The sequence below is a fragment of the Myotis lucifugus genome, unplaced genomic scaffold, assembly GCF_000147115.1.
Source record: "Myotis lucifugus unplaced genomic scaffold, Myoluc2.0 scaffold_1006, whole genome shotgun sequence".
NCBI lineage: Eukaryota > Metazoa > Chordata > Mammalia > Chiroptera > Vespertilionidae > Myotis > Myotis lucifugus.
In genome coordinates this window covers 57,411-69,566 of record NW_005872054.1, presented here as the reverse complement: position 1 = coordinate 69,566, position 12,156 = coordinate 57,411, and the positions used below count along the sequence as shown (strand labels likewise).

Genomic DNA, 12,156 nt, shown 5'->3' with positions numbered 1-12,156 from the left:
GGTTTTGGGCGTGATCATTTGCACATCAATTGCCATCGTGCTTTAGGTTCAGTTCCGAGAGGGAAGAGAGAGGTCCTTTAGCGGCCGTCCCACTCCTCTTTGTCCAGGTCATGTTCGGAAAAAAAGGGTTTCCATGGGCCCAGAGCTTCCTGTGTCTGTCAGGCTCCTTCCAGAGTGGGAAGCAGAGTGCAGCTCTCCAGCCCACCTTGCTATGTCCTTAGTTCCAGGAAACATCACTGGTGAGCATATGAGTGTGCCCTGGTTCCTCTGTGCGCGAAGGGCTGTCTCTGGGTCAATGATGTCTACGCGGTCTGGGCCTTGAAGAGAGGTGATGACATAAAAATCCTGCTCAATAGGATTACGCTGAGGCCCACTGTGGGTGACAGATTGGTGGCACCGTGCTGGGGAGTCTTAGGATTCTCCCCAGCGTTGGGATTGGGAGCTGGAGGCAGGCAGATGCCTGAGAGGATGCCACGTGCCTCTCCCCGATCGCTTCCACGTGATCGTAGCCTTCTCCGCGTTCAGCGGTGTTTTTGGTGCCCAGTAGGACCTCCAAGATGGCGGTACCAGAGGCCAACTCTTAAAACAAAACGTTTCTCCTCTGGTTGTGTCTTGCAGTGCGACCTCTCTCCAGATGGTGGTCGTGGCCTTCACGTCTCAGGTGAGTGGCTGACTTTTGTGTTGGACAGAGAGCAGGTGTGCATGAAAATGAGCAGGGGGCTCTCTTTGGGCAAGAGAGACCCTGGTGCTGTATAATTGGTGACTCTAAGTCCTTGGGAACGGGCCGACCCAAAGCCAAAGATGTCCCTCCTCTCTGAAAGGAATCGGACTGAAAGGGGGCTCAGTGCCCTTTCGTGGGGTCCCGTGACAGTGTCATGTGACATGTGCATGGCTTGAGCGCCTAACCTCCTCTACCTTCACCTGAATGGATGCTCAATGTCATGGTCCGTGTAGGAATCGCGCCAGATTCCTGTGTCCAAGGGGACCACGCCCAGGCATGAGCAGTATGGCTCCTCTTCAGCTTTCTTGCAAACCCTAAGGGTGTGTGTGGTGAGCATCCTGTTGCTGGTTATTTTTATGTTGGTGATGTGGAATCATACTGCCTCCATTTCCATTGATGGATTTTTTTTATGTGATTCCTATTATTTGTTTGTTTGGTCATGTTGTTTCATTCATTCTCTCCTTTCCTGGTTTTGGAAGTGGTCATTGGCGCATAAACGAACAAGTTCCCTTCGAATTCAGGTCTGATATGAACAAGATGGGTCCTTTAGAAGCCCTGTCACTCCTCTTTTTCCAGGTGATGTTCCGAAAACAGTGGCCTTCATTTGGCCTAGAGCTCTCCTGGGCTCTGTCTGTCAGGCTCCTTCCAGAGTCGGAACAGTGCAGCTGTCAAGCCCACCTTGCTCTGTCCTCAGCCCCAGGAAACATCTCTGGTGAGCAAACGAGTGTGCAGTTGTACGGATGCCCGCAGAATGCCTTCGTTGGGTCAATGATGACAACCCTTAATCTTGAAGTGAGGTGATGACTTAAAAATCATGCTCAATAGGATTACGCTGAGGCCCAGTAAGGTGCCAGTTTGGTGGCACCATGTTGGGGAGTCTTAGGTTTCTCCCCAGCGATGGGATTGGGTTCTCGAGGCGGGCAGATCCTTGAGAGGATGCCACGTGCCTCCCCCCGATCACCGCTACGTGAACATGGCCTCCTCCATGTTCACGGTTGTGTTTGGTGCACAGTAGTTCTGCACTGAGAGCCACGCCAGAGGCCAGCTCTTAAAGCAGATCTCTCCTCTGGTTGTGTCTTGCAGTGCGACCATCTCTCCAGATGGTGGTCGTGGCCTTCAGGTTTCAGGTGAGTGGCTGACTTTTGTGTTGCACAGAGAGCTCGTGTGCATGAGAGTCAGCAGGAGGCTCTCTTTGGGCAAGAGAGACCCTGGTGCTCTATTCTTGGTGACTCTAAGCCCTTGGGAATGGGCCGACCCAGAGCCAAAGTTGTCCCTCCTCTCTGCAAGTTATCGGTCTGAAAGTGGTCTCAGAGCTCCTTTTTTTTTGCGGGGGGTTAAGGGGGAGGATGTTTTAGCCATTGTCATGTGACATGTGCATGGCTTGAGCGCCTAACTTCCTCTACCCTCTCCTGAATGAATGCTCAATGTCATGGTCCGTGTTAGCATATCACGAGGCGGTTGTGTCCAAGAGGACCATGCCCAGGAGTGAGCAGTAGGGTTTCTGCTCAGCTTCCTTGGCAAACGCTGCGTGTGTGAATAGTGAGAATCCTGTGGCCGGTGGTCTGTGTCCGCGTGGAATCGGTAGTGCCCTGCTTTCCATTGGTGCATTTCCTGCTTTTCGGATGTATTCCTTCCTCTTTCATGTGTTGGTTTTGGGCGTGATCATTTGCACATCAATTGCCATGGTGCTTTAGGTTCAGTTCCGAGAGGGAAGAGAGAGGTCCTTTAGCGGCCGTCCCACTCCTCTTTGTCCAGGTCATGTTCGGAAAAAAAGGGTTTTCATGGGCCCAGAGCTTCCTGTGTCTGTCAGGCTCCTTCCAGAGTGGGAAGCAGAGTGCAGCTCTCCAGCCCACCTTGCTATGTCCTTAGTTCCAGGAAACATCTCTGGTGAGCATATGAGTGTGCCCTGGTTCCTCTGTGCGCGAAGGGCTGTCTCTGGGTCAATGATGTCTACGCGGTCTGGGCCTTGAAGAGAGGTGATGACATAAAAATCCTGCTCAATAGGATTACGCTGAGGCCCACTGTGGGTGACAGATTGGTGGCACCGTGCTGGGGAGTCTTAGGATTCTCCCCAGCGTGGGGATTGGGAGCTGGAGGTAGGCAGATTCCTCAGAGGATGCCCCGTGCCTCTCCCCGATCGCTTCCACGTGATCGTAGCCTTCTCCACGTTCAGCGGTGTTTTTGGTGCCCAGTAGGACCTCCAAGATGGCGGTACCAGAGGCCAACTCTTAAAACAAAACGTTTCTCCTCTGGTTGTGTCTTGCAGTGCGACCATCTCTCCAGATGGTGGTCGTGGCCTTCACGTCTCAGGTGAGTGGCTGACTTTTGTGTTGGATAGAGAGCAGGTGTGCATGAAAATAAGCAGGGGCTCTCTTTGGGCAAGAGAGACCCTGGTGCTATATAATTGGTGACTCTAAGTCCTTGGGAACGGGCCGACCCAAAGCCAAAGATGTCCCTCCTCTCTGAAAGGAATCGGACTGAAAGGGGGCTCAGTGCTCTTTCGTGGGGTCCCGTGACAGTGTCATGTGACATGTGCATGGCTTGAGCGCCTAACCTCCTCTACCTTCACCTGAATGGATGCTCAATGTCATGGTCCGTGTTGGAATCGCGCCAGATTCCTGTGTCCAAGGGGACCACGCCCAGGCATGAGCAGTATGGCTCCTCTTGAGTTTCTTGCAAACCCAAAGGTTGTGTGTGCTGAAAATCGTGTTGCTGGTTATTTTTTGTTGGTGATGTGGAATCATACTGCCTCCATTTCCATTGATGGATTTTTTTTATGTGATTCCTATTATTTCTTTTTTTGTTCATATTGTTTCATTCATTCTCTCCTTTCCTGGTTTTGGAAGTGGTCATTGGCGCATAAACGAACAAGTTCCCTTAGAGTTGAGGTCTCATAGGAACAAGATGGGTCCTTTAGAAGCCCTGTCACTCCTCTTTTTCCAGGTGATGTTCCGAAAACAATGGCCTTCATTTGGCCTAGAGCTCTCCTGGGCTCTGTCTGTCAGGCTCCTTCCAGAGTCGGAACAGTGCAGCTGTCAAGCCCACCTTGCTCTGTCCTCAGCCCCAGGAAACATCTCTGGTGAGCAAACGAGTGTGCAGTTGTACGGATGCCCGCAGAATGCCTTCGTTGGGTCAATGATGACAACCCTTAATCTTGAAGTGAGGTGATGACTTAAAAATCATGCTCAATAGGATTACGCTGAGGCCCAGTAAGGTGCCACTTTGGTGGCACCATGTTGGGGAGTCTTAGGTTTCTCCCCAGCGATGGGATTGGGTTCTCGAGGCGGGCAGATCCTTGAGAGGATGCCACGTGCCTCCCCCCGATCACCGCTACGTGAACATGGCCTCCTCCATGTTCACGGTTGTGTTTGGTGCACAGTAGTTCTGCACTGAGAGCCACGCCAGAGGCCAGCTCTTAAAGCAGATCTCTCCTCTGGTTGTGTCTTGCAGTGCGACCATCTCTCCAGATGGTGGTCGTGGCCTTCAGGTTTCAGGTGAGTGGCTGACTTTTGTGTTGCACAGAGAGCTCGTGTGCATGAGAGTCAGCAGGAGGCTCTCTTTGGGCAAGAGAGACCCTGGTGCTCTATTCTTGGTGACTCTAAGCCCTTGGGAATGGGCCGACCCAGAGCCAAAGTTGTCCCTCCTCTCTGCAAGTTATCGGTCTGAAAGTGGTCTCAGGCTCCTTTTTTTTTGCGGGGGGTTAGGGGGGAGGATGTTTTAGCCATTGTCATGTGACATGTGCATGGCGTGAGCTCCTAACCTCCTCTACCCTCTCCCGAATGAATGCTCAATGTCATGGTCAGTGTCAGCACATCAGGAGGCGGTTGTGTCCAAGAGGACCATGCCCAGGAGTGAGCAGTAGGGTTTCTGCTCAGCTTCCTTGGCAAACGCTGCGTGTGTGAATAGTGAGAATCCTATGGCCGGTGGTCTGTGTCCGCGTGGAATCGGTAGTGCCCTGCTTTCCATTGGTGCATTTCCTGCTTTTCGGATGTATTCCTTTCCTCTTTCATGTGTTGGTTTTGGGCGTGATCATTTGCACATCAATTGCCATCGTGCTTTAGGTTCAGTTCCGAGAGGGAAGAGACAGGTCCTTTAGCGGCCGTCCCACTCCTCTTTGTCCAGGTCATGTTCGGAAAAAAAGGGTTTCCATGGGCCCAGAGCTTCCTGTGTCTGTCAGGCTCCTTCCAGAGTGGGAAGCAGAGTGCAGCTCTCCAGCCCACCTTGCTATGTCCTTAGTTCCAGGAAACATCTCTGGTGAGCATATGAGTGTGCCCTGGGTCCTCTGTGCGCGAAGGGCTGTCTCTGGGTCAATGATGTCTACGCGGTCTGGGCCTTGAAGAGAGGTGATGACATAAAAATCCTGCTCAATAGGATTACGCTGAGGCCCACTGTGGGTGACAGATTGGTGGCACCGTGCTGGGGAGTCTTAGGATTCTCCCCAGCGTTGGGATTGGGAGCTGGAGGCAGGCAGATGCCTGAGAGGATGCCACGTGCCTCTCCCCGATCGCTTCCACGTGATCGTAGCCTTCTCCACGTTCAGCGGTGTTTTTGGTGCCCAGTAGGACCTCCAAGATGGCGGTACCAGAGGCCAACTCTTAAAACAAAACGTTTCTCCTCTGGTTGTGTCTTGCAGTGCGACCATCTCTCCAGATGGTGGTCGTGGCCTTCACGTCTCAGGTGAGTGGCTGACTTTTGTGTTGGACAGAGAGCACGTGTGCATGAAAATGAGCAGGAGGCTCTCTTTGGGCAAGAGAGACCCTGGTGCTATATAATTGGTGACTCTAAGTCCTTGGGAACGGGTCGACCCAAAGCCAAAGATGTCCCTCCTCTCTGAAAGGAATCGGACTGAAAGGGGGATCAGTGCTCTTTCGTGGGGTCCCGTGACAGTGTCATGTGACATGTGCATGGCTTGAGCGCCTAACCTCCTCTACCTTCACCTGAATGGATGCTCAATGTCATGGTCCGTGTTGGAATCGCGCCAGATTCCTGTGTCCAAGGGGACCACGCCCAGGCATGAGCAGTATGGCTCCTCTTCAGCTTTCTTGCAAACCCTAAGGGTGTGTGTGGTGAGCATCCTGTTGCTGGTTATTTTTATGTTGGTGATGTGGAATCATACTGCCTCCATTTCCATTGATGGATTTTTTTTATGTGATTCCTATTATTTGTTTATTTGTTCATATTGATTCATTCATTCTCTCCTTTTCTGGTTTTGGAAGTGGTCATTGGCGCATAAACGAACAAGTTCCCTTCGAATTCAGGTCTGATATGAACAAGATGGGTCCTTTAGAAGCCCTGTCACTCCTCTTTTTCCAGGTGATGTTCCGAAAACAGTGGCCTTCATTTGGCCTAGAGCTCTCCTGGGCTCTGTCTGTCAGGCTCCTTCCAGAGTCGGAACAGTGCAGCTGTCAAGCCCACCTTGCTCTGTCCTCAGCCCCAGGAAACATCTCTGGTGAGCAAACGACTGTGCAGTTGTACGGATGCCCGCAGAGTGCCTTCGTTGGGTCAATGATGACAACCCTTAATCTTGAAGTGAGGTGATGACTTAAAAATCATGCTCAATAGGATTACGCTGAGGCCCAGTAAGGTGCCAGTTTGGTGGCACCATGTTGGGGAGTCTTAGGTTTCTCCCCAGCGATGGGATTGGGTTCTCGAGGCGGGCAGATCCTTGAGAGGATGCCACGTGCCTCCCCCCGATCACCGCTTCGTGAACATGGCCTCCTCCATGTTCACGGTTGTTTTGGTGCACAGTAGGTCTGCACTGAGAGCCACGCCAGAGGCCAGCTCTTAAAGCAGATCTCTCCTCTGGTTGTGTCTTGCAGTGCGACCATCTCTCCAGATGGTGGTCGTGGCCTTCACGTTTCAGGTGAGTGGCTGACTTTTGTGTTGCACAGAGAGCTCGTGTGCATGAGAGTCAGCAGGAGGCTCTCTTTGGGCAAGAGAGACCCTGGTCCTCTATTCTTGGTGACTCTAAGCCCTTGGGAATGGGCCGACCCAGAGCCAAAGTTGTCCCTCCTCTCTGAAAGGAATCGGACTGAAAGGGGGCTCAGTGCCCTTTCGTGGGGTCCCGTGACAGTGTCATGTGACATGTGCATGGCTTGAGCGCCTAACCTCCTCTACCTTCACCTGAATGGATGCTCAATGTCATGGTCCGTGTAGGAATCGCGCCAGATTCCTGTGTCCAAGGGGACCACGCCCAGGCATGAGCAGTATGGCTCCTCTTCAGCTTTCTTGCAAACCCTAAGGGTGTGTGTGGTGAGCATCCTGTTGCTGGTTATTTTTATGTTGGTGATGTGGAATCATACTGCCTCCATTTCCATTGATGGATTTTTTTTATGTGATTCCTATTATTTGTTTGTTTGGTCATGTTGTTTCATTCATTCTCTCCTTTCCTGGTTTTGGAAGTGGTCATTGGCGCATAAACGAACAAGTTCCCTTCGAATTCAGGTCTGATATGAACAAGATGGGTCCTTTAGAAGCCCTGTCACTCCTCTTTTTCCAGGTGATGTTCCGAAAACAGTGGCCTTCATTTGGCCTAGAGCTCTCCTGGGCTCTGTCTGTCAGGCTCCTTCCAGAGTCGGAACAGTGCAGCTGTCAAGCCCACCTTGCTCTGTCCTCAGCCCCAGGAAACATCTCTGGTGAGCAAACGAGTGTGCAGTTGTACCGATGCCCGCAGAGTGCCTTCGTTGGGTCAATGATGACAACCCTTAATCTTGAAGTGAGGTGATGACTTAAAAATCATGCTCAATAGGATTACGCTGAGGCCCAGTAAGGTGCCAGTTTGGTGGCACCATGTTGGGGAGTCTTAGGTTTCTCCCCAGCGATGGGATTGGGTTCTCGAGGCGGGCAGATCCTTGAGAGGATGCCACGTGCCTCCCCCCGATCACCGCTACGTGAACATGGCCTCCTCCATGTTCACGGTTGTGTTTTTTGCACAGTAGGTCTGCACTGAGAGCCACGCCAGAGGCCAGCTCTTAAAGCAGATCTCTCCTCTGGTTGTGTCTTGCAGTGCGACCATCTCTCCAGATGGTGGTCGTGGCCTTCAGGTTTCAGGTGAGTGGCTGACTTTTGTGTTGCACAGAGAGCTCGTGTGCATGAGAGTCAGCAGGAGGCTCTCTTTGGGCAAGAGAGACCCTGGTGCTCTATTCTTGGTGACTCTAAGCCCTTGGGAATGGGCCGACCCAGAGCCAAAGTTGTCCCTCCTCTCTGCAAGTTATCGGTCTGAAAGTGGTCTCAGTCCTCTTTTTTTTTGCGGGGGGTTAGGGGGGAGGATGTTTTAGCCATTGTCATGTGACATGTGCATGGCGTGAGCTCCTAACCTCCTCTACCCTCTCCCGAATGAATGCTCAATGTCATGGTCAGTGTCAGCACATCAGGAGGCGGTTGTGTCCAAGAGGACCATGCCCAGGAGTGAGCAGTAGGGTTTCTGCTCAGCTTCCTTGGCAAACGCTGCGTGTGTGAATAGTGAGAATCTTATGGCCGGTGGTCTGTGTCCGCGTGGAATCGGTAGTGCCCTGCTTTCCATTGGTGCATTTCCTGCTTTTCGGATGTATTCCTTTCCTCTTTCATGTGTTGGTTTTGGGCGTGATCATTTGCACATCAATTGCCATCGTGCTTTAGGTTCAGTTCCGAGAGGGAAGAGACAGGTCCTTTAGCGGCCGTCCCACTCCTCTTTGTCCAGGTCATGTTCGGAAAAAAAGGGTTTCCATGGGCCCAGAGCTTCCTGTGTCTGTCAGGCTCCTTCCAGAGTGGGAAGCAGAGTGCAGCTCTCCAGCCCACCTTGCTATGTCCTTAGTTCCAGGAAACATCACTGGTGAGCATATGAGTGTGCGCTGGTTCCTCTGTGCGCGAAGTGCTGTCTCTGGGTCAATGATGTCTACGCGGTCTGGGCCTTGAAGAGAGGTGATGACATAAAAATCCTGCTCAATAGGATTACGCTGAGGCCCACTGTGGGTGACAGATTGGTGGCACCGTGCTGGGGAGTCTTAGGATTCTCCCCAGCGTGGGGATTGGGAGCTGGAGGTAGGCAGATTCCTCAGAGGATGCCCCGTGCCTCTCCCCGATCGCTTCCACGTGATCGTAGCCTTCTCCACGTTCAGCGGTGTTTTTGGTGCCCAGTAGGACCTCCAAGATGGCGGTACCAGAGGCCAACTCTTAAAACAAAACGTTTCTCCTCTGGTTGTGTCTTGCAGTGCGACCATCTCTCCAGATGGTGGTCGTGGCCTTCACGTCTCAGGTGAGTGGCTGACTTTTGTGTTGGACAGAGAGCAGGTGTGCATGAAAATGAGCAGGGGGCTCTCTTTGGGCAAGAGAGACCCTGGTGCTGTATAATTGGTGACTCTAAGTCCTTGGGAACGGGCCGACCCAAAGCCAAAGATGTCCCTCCTCTCTGAAAGGAATCGGACTGAAAGGGGGCTCAGTGCCCTTTCGTGGGGTCCCGTGACAGTGTCATGTGACATGTGCATGGCTTGAGCGCCTAACCTCCTCTACCTTCACCTGAATGGATGCTCAATGTCATGGTCCGTGTAGGAATCGCGCCAGATTCCTGTGTCCAAGGGGACCACGCCCAGGCATGAGCAGTATGGCTCCTCTTCAGCTTTCTTGCAAACCCTAAGGGTGTGTGTGGTGAGCATCCTGTTGCTGGTTATTTTTATGTTGGTGATGTGGAATCATACTGCCTCCATTTCCATTGATGGATTTTTTTTATGTGATTCCTATTATTTGTTTGTTTGGTCATGTTGTTTCATTCATTCTCTCCTTTCCTGGTTTTGGAAGTGGTCATTGGCGCATAAACGAACAAGTTCCCTTAGAATTCAGGTCTGATATGAACAAGATGGGTCCTTTAGAAGCCCTGTCACTCCTCTTTTTCCAGGTGATGTTCCGAAAACAATGGCCTTCATTTGGCCTAGAGCTCTCCTGGGCTCTGTCTGTCAGGCTCCTTCCAGAGTCGGAACAGTGCAGCTGTCAAGCCCACCTTGCTCTGTCCTCAGCCCCAGGAAACATCTCTGGTGAGCAAACGAGTGTGCAGTTGTCCGGATGCCCGCAGAGTGCCTTCGTTGGGTCAATGATGAGAACGCATTGTCTCGAAGAGAGATGATGACTAAAATAAAGTTCAGTGTGAGTGATCTGAGGCCCCGTGTCCGTGACCATTTTGAGGCGCCACATTTGGGAGTCTGGCTTCCCTGGGAAACAATGGGTTTGGTTTCAGAGGCAAGCAGTGCCCGGGAGGGGTACCTTTTGCCTCTCCCCGGTCTGTTTCTTGTGAACATCTCTGGCTCACGTTCTCGGGCTGTTAGGCCTGTTCTCCCACGGCCTTCCTGAAGGACGTTTTTACTAATTTTTTCTGTCTTTGTTTCTTGCAGTGCGACTATCTGGAACATGGTGGCTGTGCCTGGACGTTGAAGGTGAGTGCATTTCTGTTGTCTTACTTGCGGAGCAGGTGTGCCCTTGTGTAGTAATGATGTTTATATGTTCTTTTTTGTTATTATTGATTTTATGGAGAAATTGAGGGTGGTGGGAAGAGAGAGAGATTGAGATTCTTTGATCTGAGTCAGAAACATCGGTAGGTTTCCTCCTGTCCCCGCCTTGTCTGGGGCTGGAACCCGAAATCTGGGTCTGTGTCCTACTCTGAATTGAGCCACTAGGTTCTGGTTCCTCAGTGATGAGGTAGAATCATTGATGTTTCTGTCGCTCTTTCCCTCTCCCTTCCTCTGTGAAATCAGTAAAAATCTATTGACACAATGACCGTGGGACCCATTGTAGTTCTTTACGATTTTTTTACCCCGGGTGTTTTCTCAGTCTCCGTCTTTGCTTTTTGTCACATTTCGCCAAGACAGGGCTGTAAGAGGTCTGTCCCTTCAGCGGCCAGGGGTGAGTACCTTCTCGTGACCTTTGGCATTGATGTGGCACGTGTCCTGTGACCGTCCTGCGATCTCTGTCCGTGCCCGGGAGGGCGTGGGTGCTTGTGAGGACATGGGTGGGGAACCTTTTTCCTGCCAACAGCCATGTGGGTATTGATACTATCATCCGGGGGACCATACCAAATGATTAACTTAAAAATTAGCCTTCTCTTTTGTCCAACATTTAATTAACTCACCCCTAATGCCTTGGCAGGGCCAGGCCACATGACTTCATGGGCCTCCTGCAGTCTATGGACTGGATGTTCCCCACCCGTTTTAGAGCCTTATTTAAAAACTAGAGGCCCGGTGCATGAAAATTCATGTACTTGGGGTGGGGGGGAGGTCCCTCAGCCCTGCTGCCCCCTGGTGGTCAGTGCACACCATAGCGACCGGTTGTTCCCGGTCATTCCACCATTTGGGTCAATTTGCATATTACCCTTTTATTATAGAGGAGGATATTTACACCATTTTCTTTATTAAGAACCTCACCAACCTGACCTACATTGTTGAATCTTTGTAATTTCTTCTTCCATCTTCACTCTTTTTTCTGTTGCTTTGATGATAAAATGGAGAAATGGAGAGAGTTTTCAGCAACTGGACCTAAAAGTATTGTAGCGAAAACCAAATGTGCCAAAATGTTATCAGAGACGCATGATCTGTTAAATTACTCAGATTTCTGAATGGCACCTTCATGGCTCGTTGGTTTTTGCGGTCACACTGCACTCTATTTCCATTTCTCTTTGACTCTTTCAAGATTGACATGGATGGATTGTTTCTCCTTTTTCCAATGTGGAAAATTGTATGCAAAATTGTGCTCATCTCTTTACAACCCTGGGGATTTTATATGATAAAATTTGCATGTTTTTTTTCCCTTGTTTGTTGCTTTCAGTTTGATATCCCACACATGAGTGAAATGATATGGTTCTTTGCTTTTTCTGTCTGATGTATATCCCTTAGCAGGATACTCTCAAGGTCCATCCATGTTATTGCAAATGCTAAGTGTTTTGTCCTTGCTTATGGCTGAGTCGTATTCCATGGTGTACATGTACCCCATCTTCTTTATCCAGTCCTCTATCGAGGGACACTTCAGTTGTTCCCATGTCTTCGCCTCCGTGAATAATGTTGCAATGAACATTGGGTTGCATATGCCTTTGTGAATAAATGTTTTCAGGTTTTCGGGGTCGATACCCAGAAGAGGGATTGCTGAGTCACGTGGTAAGTCTATTTTTCATTTTTTGAAGACCCTCTGCACTGTTGTCCATAGTGGCTGCACCCATCTCCATTCCCACCAGCGGTGAGTGCGAGTTCCCTTCTCCACTGCCTCTCAGCACCCAACCACTCGTCTGTTGCTAATGGCCTAACTGAACAGGGGCGAGGTGGTAGCTCGTTGCGGTTTTGATTGGCATTTCCCCAAGAGCTTGTGGGGTTGAGTGTCTTTTCATGTCTCTGTTGTCCGTTGTAGGTCTCCTTGGGAGGGTGTCTGTGCAGGTCCTGTGCCCATTTTTCTACTGGATTGTTTTTTTGGTGTTGAGTGGTGTG

General features: G+C 50.9%; 1 long non-coding RNA gene, 5 other non-coding genes and 4 pseudogenes across 6 annotated transcripts; all 10 read left to right on the top strand.

Moving 5' to 3' along the window:
- The first annotated feature begins 289 nt into the window (after window positions 1-289).
- On the top strand, window positions 290-372 carry LOC111824186 (annotated as a pseudogene).
- A 1,111-nt stretch (window positions 373-1,483) lies between these two features.
- Window positions 1,484-1,562, top strand: LOC111824217. Its single transcript, XR_002827288.1, has one exon. It is a non-coding gene; the product is annotated as a small nucleolar RNA SNORD115 (small nucleolar RNA).
- A 1,096-nt stretch (window positions 1,563-2,658) lies between these two features.
- On the top strand, window positions 2,659-2,741 carry LOC111824184 (annotated as a pseudogene).
- A 1,109-nt stretch (window positions 2,742-3,850) lies between these two features.
- On the top strand, window positions 3,851-3,929 carry LOC111824214. Its single transcript, XR_002827287.1, has one exon. It is a non-coding gene; the product is annotated as a small nucleolar RNA SNORD115 (small nucleolar RNA).
- Window positions 3,930-4,813: 884 nt separating this feature from the next.
- LOC111824175 lies at window positions 4,814-6,677 on the top strand. The gene is made up of 3 exons (XR_002827272.1): window positions 4,814-5,398; window positions 6,035-6,170; window positions 6,541-6,677. It is a non-coding gene; the product is annotated as an uncharacterized LOC111824175 (long non-coding RNA).
- Window positions 5,026-5,108, top strand: LOC111824183 (annotated as a pseudogene).
- LOC111824202 lies at window positions 6,221-6,299 on the top strand. The gene has a single exon (XR_002827285.1). It is a non-coding gene; the product is annotated as a small nucleolar RNA SNORD115 (small nucleolar RNA).
- Window positions 6,678-7,406: 729 nt separating the features above from the next.
- LOC111824190 lies at window positions 7,407-7,485 on the top strand. Its single transcript, XR_002827281.1, has one exon. It is a non-coding gene; the product is annotated as a small nucleolar RNA SNORD115 (small nucleolar RNA).
- A 1,096-nt stretch (window positions 7,486-8,581) lies between these two features.
- LOC111824182 lies at window positions 8,582-8,664 on the top strand (annotated as a pseudogene).
- A 1,112-nt stretch (window positions 8,665-9,776) lies between these two features.
- Window positions 9,777-9,853, top strand: LOC111824189. Its single transcript, XR_002827279.1, has one exon. It is a non-coding gene; the product is annotated as a small nucleolar RNA SNORD115 (small nucleolar RNA).
- Window positions 9,854-12,156: the final 2,303 nt, after the last annotated feature.